Below are 21,101 nucleotides of genomic sequence, written 5' to 3'. Positions count from 1 at the left end.
ATTATAAAATCTATAAAATCTACTTTTGTACAAAATCTGCAAAAGCTACTTTCTGTCTACATAATTCATAAAATTTTAAAGCATATACCACTTTCCCAATGGTGTATTTTACATTACAAAAATATTTCTTTATAGTTTACTAAGCCATAGTATTACTTATCTCTAAAGTCATAGATGTTTATTTGATATGGAGCAGGCATACTGGATCATTGTCTTGACAAGGATCTCAGACCTGTTGAAAGCTGGTTGCAACTTCGGGTGGAGCCTCCCTGATAGGTGGATTGTGATTCTATCTTGCATATAGCACAGTGACACTTTCCTTGTGACTTACAAGTTCACAGGGTTCATAGGCAATTCAGGTAAACTCAAATATTTAAGTAGTCATAGGGAAAACTATTTGCATATTGGTAGGCAGTCCTCAGCTTGCTATTCATTTTTATTATCTAGAAACTCCCAGTCATCCTTTTGGATCTTTAATCAGGTACTATTACCTTTCAGTACTTACTTTGGATCCAGATGGTTTTCCCACTTCTACTTTTAAACCAGAAAGTTATTAATTCACTTATACATTTCTTTTCAGAATCTTTATCCTATTCTCTTTGGTTTCACTTGTAATGGGTTAAAACATAAACACCATGTGAGTAGATAAGAATTTTTTAAATTTGTTTTCAAAGCTATTAAAGGAAAACACACTTCTGAGATTTCTCTTCTAAAATGCTTTGGTAAGAAGTATGCTATGATAAAATATTTTCACAATCATTTCATCAAGCACAAAATTCACCAAATTGTAATACTAATCTTATTATACAGAATCTCAGGAAATATGTAATAAATATTCTTTTGTATTTAGTGATAAAATATTAAAACTGATAAAAGGGATTTTAAAATAATGATTAAATTTTAGCTAAGCTGGTCATTTGACAAACATTTACTGAAAGCATCTGAAACAAGAGCAACAGTAATGATAGTGATAATAAAGCATAGCAGGTGGCCTCACTTCCTTACTACTCACAACTCTTATGAAATACATATAATTAAACCATAAAAACCACTGGGGACCATCTTGTAAGATGGTTTAGGGAGACCTTTGTCCTCAGATTTATTAGCTAATGGTATTGTATAATGATTTGTCAGATAGTTGAGTTTTTATTTTAGATGTTTAGGAATAACTAGTTAAAACTACAGAGTCTAGTAGGGAAGTTAGAAGTTGGTACTTTTAAAAAAAATTTCTTCACAATAACCTGCTAGTATGGTCTTATGTTACGTAGAATGCCTAGTGTGTCTTTATCTCCACAGGTGAAATGAAATGCCAAACATAGAATTTTATTTTGAAATCCAGCAGTTGCATAAACCTATTGAAATATCATCATTGCTAAATTTTACTGGCATAAATATTACTTAGCAGAGATACTATTATGAGTTGTAGGTAATTCTGTCCATTCATTTGAACTTTGATCAAGAAACATTGGCAGATTCTGTATTTCTTACTGCCAATATCTAAAATAAACAGTTTTAAATTATAATATCTGCAATCATAATAAATGTCATTGATCTTTTAAAATTTAAATATTTTTTAAAGAGAGAATTTTTTAATATTTATTTTTTAGTTTTCAGTGAACACACATCTTTATTTTATTTTATGTGGCGCTGAGGATCGAACCCAGCACCCCACACTTGCCAGGTGATCACGCTACTGCTTGAGCCACATCCCCAGTCCTAAAATTTAAAATTTTAAGGAATAGAAGCTATATGAGATGCACCAAGTCACAATGACAATAAGTATGAATGAAATGAAAACTTGGCTGAGAATCTGCTGGGAATAAGTTTGTAAGATTTTAAGAAAGAGACAAAACAGGGATTAGGGATGTAGCTCAGTGATTGATACTTGCCTGCTATGTGTGAAGTCCTGGGTTTGATTTCTAGAACCACAGGGAAGGCAGTTGTCATTTTTAACTAATCAAATATGAAAACTAGTTTGGAGAGCTTTCTAGAGTGACCAGCTAGTCCAGGTTTGCTTGGGATTTTTCTGATTTTAGCACTGAAAATCCTGAGCACTGCCCCACCTTATCCCTAGTGCCAGAGAAACTAAGAGGTTGGTTATCCAGATCACTAAGTTTGTATGTAATAGTTTTAATAGCTGCTTAATCACTTGTGAAACAGTAATTTTTCTTTTCAGGGGAAAAGAAAGAGGTTAAAAGTATTTCTTTTTTTAATAACTTTTTTTAGTTGTAGATGGACATAATACTTTTAATTAATTAATTAATTTATTATTATTATTGTTATTTTGTAATGTGGCACTGGATTGAACCCTGTGCCTCACACTGAGCTACAACTCCAGCCCCTGAAAGTATTTCTTTTTAATATGGTTTTGGCTTTCTTAAAAAACAACCACTACCAAGAAAATTAAACCACTTCTGTTGTGCATGTATAGTCATGTTTAAGATGCTTATAGGACAAAGATTCTCAGATGTTCTTGGTTCATGGTGAAAGGCAAGTGACTCACCGGAGATGGAGATTCAACCAAGAGATTTATTGGGGGGCTGCCTTAAGGGGAAGAAAAGGAAAAGCAGAGAGAGGAGAGGAGGAGGGCAGAGAGAAAGCAGGGAGCAGAGGAAGAGAGCAGAGAGAAAGAGAGTAGAGAGGGAAGAGAAAGAAGAGGAAGAGGGAAGAGGGGAAGAGGACAGAGAGGAAGAGGGCAGAGAGTGTGAGCTTGCAAGCTTTGGCTTAAGGAGGATTGCATAGGTGATGTGGCGGGTGCTGATTGGCAGGGTGACTAAGGAATGGGGAGCGGACACTGTGTCCAGCAGGGATTGGTCAAGAAAACTTTTGAGTTTGGCACTCTTTGTCTTGGCACCCTTCCACTTGGGGCCCTTCTTAGAGGAGGGGGAGGGGTAAGGGATTCTGTGATGTTCTTAAAAGACAGAAACTTACCTTCAAAGGGGAGTTTCCCACACACCCAACACATGGCTTCCTTAATGTCTCAATATGTTTTTAATGATGATCCTAAAAGAAATGTCATTGTTTATTAAAGGTTAGCCCCAAATTCAACAGCAATAGTTTGTGTAGTATCTGACAGATTTTTCCTATATTTCACTAAAAGTCTGGAAATACTCCTATGTGTTCATAGTAGCATGATTTGGAACTGTATTGGTCAGGGTTCACTAGAAAAACAGAACCAATAAGATACATCTGTGTCAAACAGGGGATTTAGTTTAATGACTTACAGAGGCTGCAAAGTCCCACGGGGGCTGTCTGCATGGTTAGAGCCAGGAAAACTGTATCTGCTCAGTCCAAGGAGGCAGAAACCTCAGCTGGAAAGAGAGACTAGTCTACAGCCCCAGCCCAAGGTCAAAGGCACAAGAACCACCCAGAGAGGCATTGTTGGGAGTCCATACTCGCAAGGCTGAAGAACCTGAAATCTGACAGAGTATAGGTAGCAGACTGGTGACTGCTATAGCTTGCCAAGCATGTGTAAGGTCCTGAGTTCTATCCCCACCAAGCAAAAACAAAACAAAACCCAAGCACACACAAATTTATTTAAGTTTTATAGACGTCTTCAGAAGGAAATGAAGACTCAAAAAGATAGTTAAATCTCGTTGTTTTTTTTTTTTTTAATAGTAGGTTTGATGAAGAATGGAGAGTCTTGGAGAGATGCAACAAGACACAAGGGATATGAGCTAAATATAATAATCTGGGGGAAATTTATCAGGGCTTGTCCCTTAAGACTCCTCTCTGTGTCCTATGTTTTTGGAGATAAGAATGCACCTTTCCTCTATGTATAGAGAAGGACCTCATACATGAGTATCCTATGCCCTACTTTAGGGGAGGGAAAAACTTCTTCCTAAGTCTTAAGGCGTGCTTCAGGGGAGAAGGGTGGGGAAGAGAGATATTCCTGCCTCTGATATATTCAGTATGATATATTCAGTATGCCAAAGTGCCATATTTTGGGGTATTATTTCTGAATTCTAACATCTACACACACATACACACACACATACACACACACAAATTTGTGAATGCAAATAAAAAGACCTGGAAATAACTAGAAAGTTTATCTCTGTGTGATAACAAAAGATATGATTGAAGGATATGTAAAGCTGAAGACAGTTGTCAGGAAGCCCTTAATCTTGAGCTGTAATGTTTGTATATATTATACACATAGGTACTTTTTACTTTACTAACTTTATTTTACTTATCATTTACATAAACATGTATTTGAATATCATAAATATTATTTAAACATAAAAATAAATTGTATAGCTTATATAATTTATTTAAAGTTTGATATTCTTTCAGTAGCTAACATCCTAGGATAATATATATTTGAATGTCTGATTTGCCTAAAATATAAATAAAAATGAATAGAGGTAAATATTGGAAGAATCCATTCTAAAATCACTTTAAAGATATGCAAAAATAAAAGCTTTCTTTTCTTTTTCCTTCCTTCCTTGACCTATGAAAGCAAGATATATTCCTAAAAAAAATAAAGATAACATGAGTAAGAAAGAGAGAGTCCTCACTTCGTTCCTAAGCCCAGTCATTGACTATATATATCTTCATTTAAATGTACATAGTTGTTGTTTTTAACTAATCAAATATGAAAACTAATTTGGAGAGCTTTCTAGAGTGACCAGCTAGTCCAGGTTTGCTTGGGACTTTTCTGATTTTAGCACTGAAAATCCTGAGCACTGCCCCACCCTATCCCTAGTGCCAGAGAAACCAAGAGGTTGGTTATTCAGATCACTGAGTTTGTATGTATCTATCTCTTAGTTTTAATAGCTGCTTAATCACTTGTGAAACAGTAATTATTAGTCACTTAAGTTGTTTTCCATTTTTTGCTCTTGTAAACAATTCCATTTGAATTTCTCTGCTTATAAATTGTATTAATTATAACTCAAGTGTCTGAATCATTCTTTCTCTAAGAGGGAGTAAAGTAAATCCCAGTTCAAATCTTTCAATTTTTTGAGGGGGTGGTTTTAAAACATATATCTTTCTGATCAGAGAGCTTAAAGCACACATTTCTGAACCCCAGCTTGGCCCCAGAAAAGTCTCTACATTTTGTGTGTTGTTGACTGCCCAGTTTGTTCCTCTCCCTGAGGCTGACTGCTTTGTTCAGAGCTTCCCACTCTGTGCTGTTGGTGGCTCTGAAGTATGTGATTGGTAGATGACATGTTTCCCTCTCAGTAATTATCCTTTTCCTCTTTCCAGATTGCTGTCTGGCTCAGGGCATATTCCATATCCTTCTCTAAAAACTTTTATAAAGACTTAAGACAATTTTTAAAAGGAATTATATTTTAAGAGGGATAAATTTATAGTTCTACTCCATAGAAATCAATTAACATCTTAAAATCTCCCCAAAGAATCCTGGGTAGAGCAGCCTCCCTTCCCAATGTCAGCCTCCTATATACTCATTTGTCTCCAAGTACCTCCTCCTCCTTCATGACCTTTCCTGTGAGAGTCTCCAGTATATCACACAGGAAACCCAAACCCTGCCTAATAAATCATACAACTCACTACAAGATCTACCCTTCTCTGCAATCCATGTAACAGTTTTTTCCTTTGTACATTTCCCTTCCTATAGGTCTCTGGTATGGAGCAGAAAATGGTTCTCTTGGTCAGTTATGACTATCGTGATTTCTTAGTATGATTTGCACACCTGCTAATTATCTAGCAGTCACACACACATCTGTTTTAGAACTTTTGCTATAGCTGATTTCTAGCATTCTGTCAATATTACATTTTTATAGAGGACTTCCCTAACCTCCCAATTTATCAAGTCTCCCAGGTAGGGTTGCCAGATTTGAATTTCAGATAAAAAACAATTATTTTTTTGTAAAAGTATGTCCCATATATCTCATGAGCTATATTTATACTAAAAAATTATTCATTATTTATCTGAAATTCACATTTAACTTAGTTGTCTTTATTTTTATTTGCTAAGTCTGGTAACCATACTTCTAGTCATTTCCTATTATAATATTATGTTGTAATTTCTCCTTAAATTTACCATAGCTTGATATTTTCTTGTTTGTTTAGTTGAGGTAGAATAGAAGACATAAGGATAAGAAGAGAGGACACATAGAGAACAGAACAAGTGGCCATGATTTCAACCAGATCTAAAATCCACTTTCATATGAATTAAAAATCCAGATTTAAATGTCATTTTCACATATCTTGATCACAAACAGCACTATTAAATCAATTATTGGACCTTATCTATAGGTACACCAATTTGTAAAACTGTGTGCACAGAGCAGAGTACATGAAAAACAAAGAAGAAAATACCCACCCCCATCCTGATAATGGTGAACATGTAAGTAAAAATTATCTTCATCCCAACAGTGTTCAACAGGTCAACAGATGACCCCTAATCCCCGGTACTACATGCCCAGTGACCAGCACAAATAGAACTAAAAATACCCTCTTAGATCATATCCCTGTACTTCTGATCTTACCTGTATGAATAGGCCTAGTTAAGATGTAGCTAATGTGCTCCTCTTCAATGCCCATACTGGACCACCCTGTCTCTCAGAGTACTTTCATTCTTTCCCTCAGCAAAGTCAATCTGCATCTCACTTTGACCTGTCCTGAAATTCCTTTATGCAATAATGTCAAGGACCTTCATGGCCTGAGCCAAGGACCATGTCTTTTGGGGGACTTCTTAGGACACTCATCCCAGTGACCTTCTCTACCATATTGCTAGAACCCAGACCACTGCCTGGTGAATCCTAGATATTCAGCCACTATTCAGTGAATGAGTGCACATCATCAAAGGCAAACAGAGGTGTTCTCTTAGTGCCTTGTGTGCTGTAAGAAATCTCACCTTTCATGGAGTTCCGTTATCACATAATCATACACAGCACCACTTATCCTTTAGTGCTCCCAATTGTGCCCTTCAGAACTTGAGAATGAAAGAGGGGGTCATGCAGGTGAAAAAGAAAAGTTGAAAAAGAAAAGCATTGTGATTAGCACTGTAAAAAACAAACAAAAATGAACCACTTAACTAATCTTGATGAGGGTAACTGAGGTCATACATTTTACCAATTTTATATATACATACATATACATATGTAAACTTTTTTCAAAACTTTAATAGAGATATTTAAAAATGTATCAAATTTTAATTCAAGGGAAACTCACTTTATTAGGTTGTTTTGGGTTGACTTTACTTTTTTTTTTTTCACAAAACTCTGATAATAAACTTCTTTTAATTACCCACAGGGATTTCTGAACTCTTTTGTAAGTATAGTATTATGTGTAACTCATTAATTTTTAACATTTAAAATTTTCTCTTAAGTTTTTTGGGCTTTCTGATAGTTTAAGGAAAGGTAAATCAATACTGATGCTGGCCTGTCATCCTAGCAGCTCAGGAGGCTAAGATAGGAAGATGGCAAATTTGAGGCCAGCCTAGACAACTAAACAAGAATCTGTCTCAAAAAAATAACAAGGACTGAGGATGTACTTCAGTTGTAGGGTGCTTGCCCAATATACTCTAGTCTCTGTGTTCAATCCCCAGTACCTCAAAAACAACAGATAACACTGTTTCTGGTTCATCCTAGCAAATGATTCCCACCCTCTAAAGTTTCCTTCAAATTTGAATTCTGTAACTCATTGATCTACAATAGAATATAAACCTCTATATTGTCTTTTTCCATAAGGAGTTTCCATATTTTCCTTGGGTGAAGTTGGCTAAGTCATTTTTAGGCAAAATGATCCGAGTGATTACAATTGTGCAATGATGAGGAAAATCCAATCAATAAGGACTGATTATGGTAAAGTCATACCTCCAGTTTTCTTAATTGTCAGAGATCAGAGGATTTTTAAATTACACAAGAAGTGATATCCTTGATAATTTTTAACTCTCAATCTACACACATGCAAAACATTAGGTCTCCAGTGTATAGTGGCAATCAAAGCATCTCTGATTATTTCATGGTACATAGAAATCTACCCGATATCAGCTGAGGGTGTTTGATTTTGTAGGCTCTTTCAAAGCAGCTGCTAAAGGTGGCTCAGAGAGCTTCCTTTCCTCAGTCTGAGGACAACTAGGTTTTGCTGAAATGAAAGGATTAAAGAGCAAGAGGCTGGTCAGGGCTTGTAAAGAGCAGGCGCAGGACTCCACTAGAGTTCCCCACAGGCAGTTCTCATCCTGTCTTCTGCTTGGTGTGTACACGTGTGAGTGTGCACACATTAGCTGATGAAACCCTTTCCTGTTACACTCCGACGGAACTAAGCGGGGCGGGTGTCCCTTTAGAGGGTTCTGAAATCTACGAGTCAGCTTCCTTTCTCACTGCTTGCCTCTGACTCCCTCACTGCAGAGTGCCCTGCAGGATCTGGAGGCCTTTGTGTTCAGATTATTTTACTAGCTACAAAAGCCACACCCTTGTGCTACAGAAACAGAACACTTTGTCCTTCCAGGAGGTCTGTACTTTGACCACAGCCCTGGGATTTCAAAGCTGCCTCACTATGGCTTGTCTATTGTGATGTAAAGTGTTGGGCTGAGAGAGTGTCCTGGTGTTAGAATACTGAGCTTTACAATTGGTAGCTCAAGGGCTCACAGGCTAGTAAGGTTTTGGACAGCAGACTATCATTTTAAAAAGGCTCAGAATCTATTTACTAAAATAAGAGAATCCAATGATAGTGAGAGAAACTGGAATAATGGTGTTTTGATTTAGGAAAAAAAGCCATACTTTGTGTATAACCAGTGACTTGAAAAATTGTGCTCTATATGTGTAATAAGAAATGAATTCTATTCTGTAATCATATATAACAAATTAGAATAAATAAACAATTTTATTAAAAAGAAAAGAGAAATGAATTATAGTAGATGGGGTAAAAAGAGAAGATGGGAGGAGAGGGGAGGGGAGGGGAGGGGGGATAGTAGAGGATAGGAAGGGCAGTAGAATACAACAGATACTAGTATGGCAGTATGTAAAAAAGTGGATGTGTAACCGATGTGAATCTGCAATATGTATACGGGGTAAAAATGGGAGTTCATAATCTGCTTGAATCAAATGTATGAAATATGATATGTCAAGAGCTTTGTAATGTTTTGAACAACTAATAATAAAAATAAATAAATAAAAAGAAAAGGAAAAAGCCAAATTTTAATTTTTAAACAATGTATATTAACTCATAGCAAATACCCATTTATATATATCAGGGCAGGAAATGGCCACTAGTCAAAGCAGGCAGCTGTTGGAGAGAAGTGGTGTCCTGGAAGGAGACTGAGTTACAGCTGGAAACCTGAGTCTCCTGCTTGCTAGCCTGGGAGCAATCACCTTCACGAGATTTTTTTTTTTTTTTTTTTTTGTATTTAAAAAAAATGCTATTATTTTAGAGCATTATAATTATACACGGTGTTTGGATTCATTTTGACAAAATAATACATGCAAGGAATTTGATTCAATTTCCATTCCTTCCTCTCCCCTCCCCCTGTTCTCTTTCCTCTCTTCCATTGATCTTCCTTTCATTCCTATTTTCTACATACATATAGGTGAAATTCTTTTGGGTATACTTATATTGTAAAGGTAAAATTTCTAAGCTGACTCTAGGCTGCAAGAGTCTGAGTTAAAGTGTAAAAGACTGGGGATTGTAAGGTTTCTAAATTGAAAGGCTTAGGCTAAAAATAATAATAATAGGCCAGGTATTGTTAAAATTCCTCTGCTACCCCCAGAACCTGTAATCTCTGTAGCTGTTAGAACAATACCTGAACTGACCAGTAAATATTTCCATTGATTCCCTGGTTGTTTATTAGCTAAGGGCTCCAAATAGCTCAGATGTAAGCATCCAGGCCACAAAACCAATCAGTTTAAATGTGTACCCCGCTCAGGGGTGACCAATCACCCCTGCCCAGACTGTTCCGGCCAATAAATGTACTAATCATGGCTCAGGGTTGTTGTTCAATTTTCCCGCGCCTCAAGATGATTTGTTCTGATGTATGCAAAGCCCCCCACCCTCTCCAAAAAGTGTACTTAAGCTCTGCTTGACCTCTGCTCTGGGCTCTGGGCTGCTCTCCCTTCCTGAGTGAGCCTTGAGCCTCAGCATGCTGGTTCAATAAAACTTCCCCCTGCGATTGCATGAGCCTGGTCTCTTGTGTGGTCTCTCCCTCCGACGCTCCCCTGGACCCTTACAATATATGCATGTAACAAGCTTTTGTTTATTTCATTCCATAGTTCTACCTCTTTCCCTTATTTCCTCCCTCCTCCTTCTACTCTATTGATCTAATTTTTATCTTTTTTCTTCATGAGATTTTAATTCTATTCCTATTCTCCTAAATAGTGAACTTTTGGGGAAGGAGGGCACAAGTTATTTACACTAAACCTTGGTTGGCTATATAATATATTAGGTTATATATAACCTAAAACGGGGTGGATTTGGGATAGGTAAGCAGTTTACAGGAGAAGCAATCACTGCCATAGATCATTTGGGGCTGCAAACAGGAAGCTGTGGTGTCTAGGGCGTCACTATAGGATTTGAGCTAAGGTTTTAACATAAATAATAATGTAAAATGGTCTTAACCTCCCCACTTCCCTCCTCCTTTTCCTGGCCCTTTGTTGTTGTTTTGGGGAGGTATCAGGGATTGAACTCCAGAGTCTTTTGCATGCTAGGCAAGTGTCCTACTACTGAGCTACATTCCCAGCCCTTTTTATTTTTGAGACAAAATTTCAATAATTCTTGTTATGCTTGAATTCGGGACCCCCAAAAGACCACCAGAGACCAAGATCGATGTAAACAGCAAAGAGGTGTTTATTGCAAGCTAGCTCGGTCCTCCGCGCGCGCGCGCGCGCACACACAACAGCAACTGGTGACGCTGAGAGGCCCTGAGCCCAGGGTTTGCAGCAGTTTTATACATTCTTTGGAGAAGGCAGGGACCTTACTTACATCATAGCATCTCTTAGCAAATCACACACCACGGGAAAATCAAATAACAACTCTAAAACATGATTAGCACATTCACTGGCGGGTACAAGTTGGGTAGGGGTGATTGGTTACTACAAGAGGGGGATTCATTTGAACTAATTGGTTTAAGCCAAGAGGGGTGTACGTGCTGAACTACATGGTTTCCCAACACATTATCAACCACCATAAAATACTGGGAGGGTCATCTGGCATCCCAGGTATTTCCCTGTCTCATGCTGATTGCTGGCTGCTAGGGGGTTGCTATGAATCCCCACCTAGCCTGACTGAGTCAGGGACACCCAGTCAGGGACACCTGGTGCAGCAGATCTCTCCTGTTATTTGTAGATAAACAACTTAGCAGGGTGGGAATGTGCCTAGGGGTGCTCTGTGGGTCTTTCCAAGGACAAAGGCCATGTCCCTTCCTTGGACAGGCTTTGCTCTGAGGTAGAGGCTGGTTTTTCATTCTGTCTTAGTTTGGCTTCAAATTTTTTTTTTAATATTTATTTTTTAATTTTTGGCGGACACAACATCTTTGTTTGTATGCGGTGCTGAGGATCAAACCCGGGACGCACGCATGCCAGGCAAGCGCGCTACCGCTTGAGCCACATCCCCAGCCCATTGGCTTCAAATTTTCAATCCTGCCTCAACCTGCTGTGTCGCTGGGATTACAGCTGGGATTACATGTGTGTGCCACTGTGCCTGGCTTCCCCTGATGAAATTTTGGAGCATCTTATAATTTTTTTCCTGATCAAGTAAATGTTATTTTATTAAATTATTAATTTACTTGGTAAGAGTGAGTTGATTTGATCATTTTTTCCAGAAAAACTACTCTTGATTTTTGTGTCATCACGATCATCTGATTTTTTTTTTTCCCTACCACACTTTCCATTCTTCCCTTCCCTTTGCTGGGTTTTCTTTTTCTCCTTCACAGCTACAAGTGGCAGCACCTTGCATTTGGCTTTGTTCTCTTTTTTCTATCCATTCTCTGCCTTATGTTCTCTTCCATACGGATTAAAATGTTCTCTTTCATATGGATTAAAAATCCTTCCCATGCCAATGACTCTAAAATCTTGTGTCTTCAATCTTGTGTGTGTGTGTGTGTGTGTGTGTGTGTGTGTGTGTGTCTTCAATCTTGACATCTCCCCAAATTCCGGATATCTGATCCACATCTTCCTTTGCATGTGCAATACAAATGGCTGTCATGTGAACAAAAAAAGGACTTCTAATTTTCTCTCAAAACAATTTCTTTCTTAGACTTGTCTTAGTTATTTAATTCATTATCTGCCCTGTTCAAGCGATTTCATGATCACCCCTCCACGTCCCTTTCACTCTTTTCTTTCTGTACAGACCAGCTTTTCTGCTGCATTTTACTTCCCAGACTGGTGGCCAGGTCTGAGTCCCAACTCCAGCACAGGCCTGGAAAAGTCACTTTGGACCTGCCCATGTCAGCTGTTTGTCCTGAATTACAGCAGCCAGAATAGGACAAAGATCTATAATCAGGCTCCAGGCCTGCTAATGGGTGGGGCAGTTTTCAGAGAAGGGGGTTTTGTGGTACATGAGCAGGCATCCTAATAATGTTTACTATATAGTTTTATTTACCAAGTTTTCAAAAGTTTTATAATCATGACCCCTGCTTGATTTAAGCACTCATATAAAGAAATAGAAAGGATCATTCTTTTTATCAGTCATGATTGTAGTCCAAAGACTTTTTTTGTGTGCTCTTTCCTATTGAGTAAAATAGAAATTGGACTGATTTCCTAACCTGTCTTGACATAGGCCTTTCTCTAAAATCAGCTTTAGTAAGTTTTATTTCTTCCCTGAATATGCAGGTCCAGTTTAGACAGCATGTTCTTGCTAAGTAGGTCTCTGGGGGGTAACCAAATATATATGGGGCTATGTTGACTAAGTAGCCTTGAATTTGACAAGAGTCCATTAAAAGTATATCTTTTATAACTCTGATACTGAGAAATGAAGGGGGGTGGGCACAAGTATAGGAATTCGCCAAAGCTGGAGAAATCTACGGAGAGAAAAAAAAATAGAGCAAATACTCTAAATTTTGACAATTCAGTGAAGTCTGAAGGATGAAGAAGTTTCACCTTTCCTTTGGCCAAAGTCTCTACCCAGGCAAAGACAGTGCGTCATGGCAGAGCTGGTTTATATACTACAAACTACAGCCTGTCTTTCAAAAAGATAGTGGCTCTCCTGCTAAACAAAGGGCAATAAGCCTCCTTCTTCATGAACTAGAATTACTCATCTTATTTCTTACCACTTCAGTCTCTTAATAGTAGTTTTCAAACGGAAATCTATGCTTTTTTTTTTTTTTTCTCCTGGGATGGGCCTTCCTGTCTAGCAATGTGGCCATTTCCATGTAATAATTACATAATTGTTATGGAAATTCCCTTTTAGAAGTATTACTTAAGAAAATTGGGCAACATTATTCCCCAAATCTTTTAACAATACCTATGTCAAACCGAATATAAATGATATTAACTGGGTTTGTGTGTGTGTGTGTGTGTGATTGTTGCTGTTAGAGAAAAATCAAAGCAATGTTTTAGAAGCTTTTGTTTTCCATGAGAAAATATCGTCCTTGTCATTCTTCATGGATTGATTATTGTTTGACAACAGAATTCTTGAAAAGGTAAATTGTTTTGATCACTCAAAATAGCACAATATGAAAGATAGGAGGACTCTAATTTCCTCACCTTTCCCCCTTTATCTAAGTCAACACATCTAAACTGAAAAAATATGAGCCTATGGGAGATGTTCACAAACATGAAATCTGGATGATGAAAAAATTGATGAGTCATAAAATCTTTTCTGTGTTAGATAAAATGTGCTTATCCTCAAAAATGACATCCCTATCGGTTTTCAAGCAAACTGATAAAAATCTCTGACTAGGGATAAGATTAAGATAGAAGCTTTTACTTTGCCTTCTTAATTTTCTTTAATAACTATTACATTGTTGAAAAAAATGAGAAAAAAAAGAGTCATTGATTAAACTTCTAATTTTTCCTAGTAGAAAAGAATTATAAACTCTTCCTCAAATAATCACTGTTTTACTCATACTTTGTGATTTCAGCCATTGCCCACACCTCTTTTTAAGTACCAGTTCTATATTCCCAACCACCTGGCTTCCTGGAAGTTCTGCAGGCTATCTATCCTCCAAAACCTACCCTCAGTCTTCTCCACATCTGCTTTCCTCCGGTTCCTTTTCTACCTGCTGTACCATTGCCCAAGTCAGAAAGCTGGTATTCATTCATTTACCTCTCTTTCTGTCACCACCCTCCCAGTCCTGACCCAAGCCTCTGGTTCTTTTTATTTCATGCCTTTCTGATCTCTGACATACATTCTTTTTTTTTTTTTTTCTATTGTCAGCCCACTGATCCGGGTCCCACTTGATGGTCCACTATCATTCTCCTTTCCTTCCTCCAATTCATCCTTCAAATGGTTGCCACAGATTTTCTACACAATTCATGGTGGGTGCCATGTTTAAAATATCTACATGGTTCCTCTTCAGGATAAAGTTCTTATATCCTATCTCCCATACCTGAACCTATACTTCAGAAGTTCCCCAGAACTGAAGTTCTCTCTTTCCATCCTTCATTGCACAGACTCTTTTGCTGGAAACACCCTTCCCATCATTATGTGATTGGCCAACTCTTTCTCATTTAAGGCTAAGCTCATCTGTGACCTTCCTGGGCACTTCCAACTCCACCTTTCTGAGTAATGTGTCCCTCTTGTGTTTCCTACACATCTAGTCCCTGCTGTGATGCAACACTACCAGGCAGAGTGACACTCTGTAGCTGAACAAGTATTGATTGGTTCTGGAGTCTGGTAGACCTGGGTAAGACTTATGGGTAAATAGGGCATTTACTAAACATAAACCCAGAAAAATGATTTAGTCTCAGTAAGCCTCAATTTTTAATACCTGTACTTATTAATACCTGCCATATTATAAATTTAAGTAAATATATCTATATAAGTTTTAAGTAAAGTAAAATTTTAAAAAAAAATTTGCACCTGGTATGCTAGGTAGATGTAGTTGGATCTCCCCATAACTGTGGGTGTACCATGTTCCCCTTGGGATTCTAGGAGCTGGGGACAGTGTTGAGCCTCAGAAATGCTGCCAAGATGCCAGCATTAGACATTATTTTTCCTTCTAAATCATACTCTCCTGTCTTGTACTTACTGACACATTTCTTTCTTTTCCTCCTGTCATCCTGGCTGCTCATTTTCAATGTTTTATTAGGTGTTCCTTATATACTTACCCCTTTAATATTAGAGTTCATCTGACCCTGTCTTAATGCCTTTTCTCATTACATTCTCTCTCTCCCTCCCCTACCCCGCCTCAGCATTGAGGATCAATCTAGGGTCTTATGATGCTGATCAAGTGTTCCCAGTGAGCTGTACCTCCAGCCCCATTACTCTGTCTTTATCCTAGATTTTCTCAAAGCTGATATGGACAAACTGCATTAGAACTACTTCCTTCCCTTTACCAGAAACCTATAGTGAGAACAGTTGGTACTAGAGGGAGATAGGATCTCAGATCTGCATTTATAATTCGTTCTTCAAGGCAGTCTTGGACATACTAACTTTGAAAATTGTGACCTTAGGAATTTTGTCCTCTACTTTGGCTATAAATTCTATCAATTTGCTAAAGATTTTCAAATTCATGTCTCTATTCCAGACCTCACTGTTGGACTCCTGACTCATATAGCCAATTGTCTCTTTGGCATTTCTCTTAGAAGCTTCTCAGACTGTTCAAAAGTAAACTTTATACTCCTCTGCTAAATGTTTCTTAAAGAGAGCAACTTCCACCCAAATGCTCAAACCCAGAGTTAGCCTTCTGCTCTCTCTTCACTTTCTGTACTCTGCACATGTCATCTCAAAGTTTTCACTTCTCTCTAGCCTCACGGCCACACCCTCTACCTCAATTATCTCTTTTATGAATTTATGTAATAGGCCTTAACTGATCTTCTGCTATCCATAATAGATCATAATAAAATACTGGTTCTGAAGGCAGATTTCCAGGATTCCAAATCCCTGCCTTTTCTGGCTTATTCTCAGCTCCTTCTTCTCTGAGATGGGGATAAAATAGTATCTACCTCAAAATGTTTTAAGGAGGGTTACCTGAGGTAATTCATGTAAAGCTCTTAGAATTGTGTGAGGCACTAGGAAGGAAACTCATGAGAAGTTGATATTGAGATATGGAATTTGGGAATATAGAGAAAGATTTACTGAGTCTCAAAAGAGAAGTGCCCCATGAACCATTGAAATGCAGAACAAGGAACTCTCTTAAGCAACCCAGCCCAAGTCCTTACTGGCCAAAACATGGTAGAGGGCAGCAAGCAAGTGCTGGGAAAACTGGTGCAAATTCACATTATTCCACCCTGACTCCACCTCTCCCCTACCCCTAGCTACTGACTCCCTATAAATATTTATAGCCAGACTGAGGTGTTGATGCCTTTTACTATCAAGAGGGCCAGCACTCTGCCTTGAATGTTCATCTGCTTTCCTAGATAATTTTTTTTTTTTAAACTGGGGATTGAACTCATTTGTGCTGTACCACTGAGCTATATCCCCAGAACTTTTTTTTTTTTTTTGAGACAGGGTCTTACTCAATTACCCAGGCTGTTTTCAAACTTGTGATCCTCCTGCCTTAGCTTCCTGAATAGCTGGGATTACAGGCACACACCACTGCACCTGGCTCTGTTTCTCTTACTGGTGTATGCTGAAATTCTTTTCCAACATGTTCACCAAAGACCTGTCCCACTTGAGTCAAGGTCTTCCTCTCTGGTAACTCTTCCAATGACATTATAGTCCACTTATACCCTGCTTCAGCCCATGCACACAATAATAGTGTGATCTCTAAAAAGTCCATTTGCTTTTTAAAAAACTTCATTAGGTTTTAGGGATAAAAGTACCTTAAGGTAGGCTCCTTCCTTTGGATTCAGTTTTTCCTTTCTATACCACTTATCATGGCCATCATTTAATTCTTTGGTCACTGTTCTTACTCCCACCCTACTTTGATACTGGGGAGCATATTTGTCTTCACAGTTGCATTCCCAGTGCCTAGCACAGCGCAGATATCCAGTGTTCATTGAGTGTATAAATATGATGATCAAAATATTGACCATTTTTTATTTCTCCTATGTATAGTTCTTCTCTCTTTAATCTTCAATCAAAATTGTATTTCTTCTAAAATTTCATTTTGGTTATTAGTGGTGTAGTAGTATTAAGTAAAAACCACTGAACAATGTTCTAGAGATCCTGACATTTCTCTCAGAGAAATATCTACATCTGCAAAATTTTTCTTAGGAAAAAATCAGTTTCGAGAAACTATACATATCAGGATGCTTTAGCTTGTTTGAAGTTTCAGTTGTTTTTCAATCATAAAGAGGATCTTCAGCATTTTTCTCCTGCAGCAGGTCATCAGATTGTTATCTGCACTTTCATCATTTTCTCCACCCTGTCTTCATTGCCTGCTGCTTCTCCCATACAGCTGAAATAAATGGGAGAGGAACTCTTTAGAACTCATCTTCTAAATAACTTACATCCCTTTACCACTGGCTTAGACCGTGGGTGCCCATCCCAGCACCCAAGATTTATAGCCCAAAGCAATGGTTATAAATAGTCCACTTCTATCTACACCTAAGTTAAAAATGGAGTGTTGCTGCACCAGAGGTCAGAAGCATGGTTTGGACAGGAATATAATTCGGTGAAACTGCTAACCAGCTTCCAGTAGAAAATATGAATGAGAAAAATTAAACCCTAGGTTTCCACTGCTTTTACAGTGTTGTAAATTTTGATACCATTGGTTCTAATGTCATTTATCTCACAAAATCACTCTGTGCCTCTCTCTAACAGCTCTTCTCACAGAATGTACATAGTAAATAATGATTTTACATATTGTCATTTCTTGAGTGTCTAACATATGCCACGAGCTGTCTCTTATCCTCTGATTATATATTTTTGAATTGAGGAAACTGCATATAAGAGAGTTTAAGTAATGTGTTCAGATTCCTTGGTATGACAAATTGTGTGATCTGGTGTTCTAATGAAGATCTTTCTGTTGAGTCTGTTCTTGTCTCAGTTGACATTGCTGCTTATCTTCAATATGCAGAGCAAGAGAGCCCTGTAACCAAGTGGCTGATTTCATTAGTGACTCTTCCATAATTTGGCCTATCTGTTGTAGCCCCCATCCCTCCATCAGCAGGTAGATTCAATAGACACCTCTTTGGTCAGTATTCTCTACTACTCCACACCTCCCTCCTCCTGTTTGGGAAATAGCCTTCCTAGAAGGTACTGTGTCATAAAGTTACTCTTTCAACTTAGTGGTAAGTCTACTCAGAGCTAGTTTTGTTTCATAATAAAATAGTCAATTTTTATACATAGTATAAAATGAGAGAAGACCTTAGCCAAAACTCCATACATAGATATCCCATCAATAGAAACTTGCTCTTTTTGGGGTGGGAGTGGGGGGGTGGGGTATCAGGGATTGAACTCAGAGGCACACACCCCCAGCCCTATTTTATGTTTTATTTATATTTTATTCAGGGTCTCACTGAGTTGCTTAGTGCCTCTCTGTTGCTGAGGTTGGCTTTGAACTCTTGATCCTCCTGCCTCAGCTTCCCAAGCTGCTGGGATTACAGGTGTGCACCTGTAGAAATTTGCTCTTTTGACCTTACAAATTACTTAGCTATTTAATTTTCCAGGAAGGGTTATCATTTCTCAACACTATTTAGCTTACACTGAACCTTTTCATCAATAGGTTTCTCTCCACCAACAAGTAGAGATCAGCTTTCCTGAGTGTATATAATGTTTCATGCTGGATAGGATAGAATAAGTGTAGAAAGGGAAGATAGTTGGAGGTGGGTGTTAAGGTATTAATGAGGTTCCATTTTGAACTAAGGTCTCATGGAGGAGAGTTCTAGAGCACATGTTATTTTTCTGTAATAGTTGGAACTAAAAGAGGTTGGCAAATCTGTGTTCCTCAAGAGCAAGTAAGGAGAAACACAAAGAACAACGCTTGGTCTTGGAGGTTAGATGCCTCTCAGATTTGCTAAGGATAATCACTGAATTCTTGCATTCTTACCCTCACCCCCTACTTTTTTCATAGCATATATGTTTCCATCTGAGATAATTTGTGTTGTTCTTTCTATGTACTATCTCTTGTCTTTTTTTTCTTTCAGTGCTAGTGATATGACCCAGAGACTCCTACATGAGAGGAAGTGCTTTATCATCACTCTGCACCCCCTCCCTCCAGGCCATATCTTGGTGAGAAATTATTAGGTTATATACCACAAAACCCCACAGAACCTGGTTTAGGAATTTTCTTACAAGCACCTTTGTCACTTTCACTAAGAAACCTGCAGGCATGTCCTAGTCTCATGTAAACTGGGCATTTGTCAGGGACTGACTCTTTTTCTCCCTTTCTAGGGCCACATGGGCTCTTGTCCCAGCTTCTTTGTGGGTATCTGCTATACTTTTTGGTATCTGGAGACTAATTTCCTATAAACATTTTATAACTTCTATGTAGATAGGATTTAGCGCCATTTATCTATGGAAATTGTGGCAGGAATGTTAGGGTCTCGGATGCTATAAGCAAACATTTAAATTAGGCTGTAGATTAATACAGGATGGATTTACAGGGACGTCAGCCATGGATTTGTACAGTTTCATGCACCTCTGTGTATTTGGACTGTCTGGGAGAATCTTGGCAGATGACTCAGTGTGACCTTTCAATGTCCCAGTGCCAAATTCCTTGCCAAAGAATAGTTGCTGCAGCTTTAGTTTTCACCTTGGGAAAAGCACCAGTGCTCATCATGTTGTTAATAACACACTTTCCTTCAGCATAGTGTTGCAGCCCACATCAAGCAAGGCTGGGAGGGACTGCAAGTGAGCAGCCTTCTGTGACAGAGAAACCTGGGACTTTGTGCAGTCCAGATGTTATCTTATCACCTTGGTATTTCATTTTTGTACATGTAAAAGACAAGGCATGCATCCTGGCATTGCATGAGAAACAAAACAAAAGTGCTCACTGGTAAAAGCCTTTCTCAAATCCCCTGAACCAGACATCTCCCATTTCCTTTGCTTAAGCTCATTTCCTGACAGCCAGCCTATGCCTTTCTGAACTCTTTTATTGTAGTTTACTAAAAAACAAGTGTCTGAGTACACTGCTTCTTTGCTTGCTGACATCATCTTTTGGAGATAGTCTCTTATACTTTTCCATCTGTGAATTCTCTGATAGTATTAAATTTTACACACCCCCCCACCATATTCTATATATATGTAAAGACTAATTGTGATTCTTTGAAAAGTCTATAAGTCTAAAAGTCTATAAATACAATTGTAAGCAAAATTATGCATAAAATCCAAAATTTTAGATTTTATTTTTAAACAGCAAAAACTTTTTATACTTGCACATTTACTCCAAGGAAGTAATTTTCTTTGCAACATCTAGGAAGACAGCAGATGGATTCTTTTAAAAATATAAAAATTTGTGTCTACTTATAAGATTATATATTTATTGGTGATATTTCTGACAATTTCTTTGAGGTGGTTGACTCCTTCTTTTTTCTCTTTATTTCTTTTAAATTTTATTTTGAGATAGGGTCTTATTACTAAGTTGCCTAGTCTGGTCTCAGACTTGTGATCCTCCTGCCTCAGCCTCTCAAGTACCTAATATTACAGGCCAGTGCCACCCCACCTGGCTTTTTCTTTCTTTCTCTGCCATTCTATTCTATTTTAATTACTTAACTAAATTTTTTTTCTTATAACATTAGAAAACTTCATTGAGAACTTATTTTTTTCTGAGTTTTCTCTCCTAAAAAAAATAAGGTCTTCCCCACCCCTATGCTATCTTTTATCTACATTTGAGGCCAAAATGTGTGTGTTCATGAAAAACAAAAACAAAACTAAACCACATACACACAGACTGCAGCTCTGGCTGGGTTCCAGAATTCCATCGGCCAGACAATGCCCCAGCCAACATGCAGCCTGGGAGTGTTGGGGGAGGAAGCCCATCTTGCCCTCTCTGGGTGTCTGTCTGAGCAGGGTCAATAGTGGGTTGAGGCCAGGAAGGGGGTAGACCAATTGTTTTGCAAATGCAGTAGATGGTAATAAATATCTGACATGGTTTGTCCTAATACTTGCATTAAAAATCAATTAAATTTGGTAGTGCGTATTTAAAATTCCAT

The sequence above is a fragment of the Ictidomys tridecemlineatus genome, chromosome 2, assembly GCF_052094955.1.
Source record: "Ictidomys tridecemlineatus isolate mIctTri1 chromosome 2, mIctTri1.hap1, whole genome shotgun sequence".
Taxonomy (NCBI): Eukaryota; Metazoa; Chordata; class Mammalia; order Rodentia; family Sciuridae; genus Ictidomys; species Ictidomys tridecemlineatus.
This window is presented reverse-complemented; position numbering follows the sequence as displayed.